We start from the raw sequence: 2,808 nt of genomic DNA on the forward strand, positions 1-2,808 counted from the left end.
CTCAAAAGTTGTACATTTTGGAGCTAACTTTATTTTTTCTTCATAGATTTTATTTATTTTTTATTTGAGAGAGAGTGTGTGAGTGGGGGTGGGGGAGCAGAAGCAGAGAGACAAGCAGACTCCATGCTGAGTGTGGAGCCCAGCATGGCACTTGATCTCACACCCTGAGATCATGACCTGAGCCAAAGTCAGGAGTCGGATGCTTTACTGACTGAGCCACTCAGAGGCCCCTTTTTCTTTTATTACTTGCCCTTTTGGTATCACCTGTAAGAAAACATTGTCTAACACAAGATCACAAAGATTTATACCTACATTTTTTCATAGAATTTTATAATTTTAGCTTATACATTTGCCACGTTGGATCCATTTCAAGTTAAATTTTGTCTATGGTGTAGGTGGGAGTCCAATTATTATTTTTTTCCATATGGATTTCCCATCGTTCCAGGGCCATTTGTTAAAAAGACCACTCTCTCCTCATTGAATTATCTTGGTACTTTTGTCAAAAATCAATTGACCATAAATGTGAAGGGTTATTTCTGGACTTGCATTTGTAATCCCACTGATATTTCTATCTTGATATATCAGTAAGATAGAACATATCATTGAGATAACAGTGGTAACAGGGATAATGGATAATAATGGGATAGAAGACACTTATGTCTATCCTTATACCAGTACCACACTGAATTGATTGCTGTAGCTTTTTAGCATGTTTGGAAATCAGGTAATTAAAAACTCTAATTTCCTTTTTTTTTTTTTTTTCTCAAGATTTCTTTGACTATCTGGGTCCTTTGACTTTCTTTCTTTTCTTTTTTTTTTTAAAATTTAGGTATAGTTGACAAGCAATGTTACATTAGTTTCAGGTGTCCAACATAGTGATTTAACATGTTTATACACTGTTCTATGTTAAAAACATGTATAACTACCATCTGTCTATATTACAATATACATTGTAATAACAATGCATATTACAGTATCATTGACTGTATTTCTTATGCTGTGTCCTTTATTCCCTGACTCATTCGTTCCGTAAGTGGAAACCTGTATTTCCCTCTCCTCTTCACCCATTTTGTCTGATCCCCCTACCCCATACCACCCCTCTAGCAACCAACAGTTGGCTCTCTGTACTTATAGGTCTGATTCTGCTTTTCGTTTATTCATCTGTCGTTGTTATTATTGGTTTTAGATTCCACTTACGAGTGAATTCATGTGGTATTTGTCTTTCTACACCTCAGTAACATATTTCACTTTGCATCATACCCTCAAGGTCCCTTGCATTTTGATATAAATTTAAGAATCAGCTTATTGGCTTGATTGGTAGCAAGGCAGTAGAATGTCAGCTCCAAGATCTTACCAGGAGGCTGCTAGGCCTTCCTTGGTGCCAGCCATGCCCCATTCCATGAAGAGATGGTGTTGCTCAACAGTTCCTTCCCCATGCCTCCTGCACTCCTACCATGGCCAATCAGGGGCTGGTGACTGGTAGAGGTGGGAAGGGCCCAAATCCTCCTGGTACTACACCCAGCCAGTGCCCATCCCTAATGCCAGTACAACTGCTGGGCAGATGGTCTGCATGCAGGAGCCAGTATCCTTCTTCAACTCCACCGCCCAGTCCAGATGTGTTGTCCTTCCTGCAACAAGAGGCTTGTGACACAGCTTTCCTGTCATACCAGTGCCCTCAGCTGGTTCTCCTGTGGGAACCTGTGTCGGCTGGGGTACATTAGTGGGCGGCTGCTTCATCCCTTTCTGTGTAGACACCCTGCAGTATGTGGGCCTCTGCTGTTCCAACTGCAAAACTCTCCTAGGCACCTACAAGTGTTTGCAGGACTCAGCTGGACCTGGAAGGAGCAGCATCTGCAGAAAGTGCTCTCTGGCTCTCATCCAGTGCCGCCCCTGGTGGAAGTTCCACCTTGGTGATCTCATCTCTCCAGGGGCTTCAACTTTGTGTCTTATCTTGAGGAAAACATATTGCAAAGGTAACACACCTCCAGAAACCCTGAGATTGCTGCTTTGAGTGGTGCACAGGCCATGCAAAGATATTCATCTTGAGTGCCGGTTCAAGGGTTTCCTGCCTCCTGTGACCCCAAGTTATCCCATCTAACAGTGACCATTGCCCTGTCTGGTAATTTAACATTGGCAAGCTTCTTTTCTTGCTTCTGTACCTTCTCTGGGAGCAGTCTCAAACTGAGAAGGCACGATTGCCTTATTTTTTTTTTTTTTTTAAAGATTTTACTTATTTATTTGACAGACAGAGATCACAAGTAGGCAGAGAGGCAGAGAAAGAGGAGGAAGCAGGCTCCCTGCTGAGCAGAGAGCCTGATGTAGGGCTCGATCCCAGGACCCTGGGATCATGACCCGAGCCAAAGGCAGAGGCTTTAACCCACTGAGCCACCCAGGCGCCCCACGATTGCCTTATTTTTGAGACTCTTCTAGCCTGAATACAGCTGACGCAGCCTTAAGTGTCTGCCATCATGTTCATCAGGTTCATCTGTTCCCATTTCTGACTTTAGTTCAGTTGGTGGGGACCGTCCCCCCACCCCCCACCCCCGCTGCAAAAAAGGAAGAAGATTCAGCTTGCTAATTTTTGAAAACAATAATAATAAATAAATAAATCCAGCTGGGATTTTGATGGAGATTCTCTTAAATCTTTAGATAAATATGGGGATTATTGCCACTTTAACAATATTAAGTCCTCCAACTAATCAAAATACATGCTTTTCATTTATATATATCTTTTTTTTTTAAAGATTTTGTTTATTTGTTTGACAGACAGAGATCACAAGTAGGAAGAGAAGCAGGCAAAGAGAGAGG

At 42.1% G+C, this 2,808-nt stretch overlaps 1 pseudogene; it reads left to right on the plus strand.

Annotated features, from left to right (window-relative positions):
- Window positions 1-1,333: 1,333 nt before the first annotated feature.
- Window positions 1,334-2,011, plus strand: LOC122913480 (annotated as a pseudogene).
- Window positions 2,012-2,808: the final 797 nt, after the last annotated feature.

Source organism: Neovison vison, chromosome 7 (assembly GCF_020171115.1).
Source record: "Neovison vison isolate M4711 chromosome 7, ASM_NN_V1, whole genome shotgun sequence".
NCBI classification, from domain to species: domain Eukaryota; kingdom Metazoa; phylum Chordata; class Mammalia; order Carnivora; family Mustelidae; genus Neogale; species Neogale vison.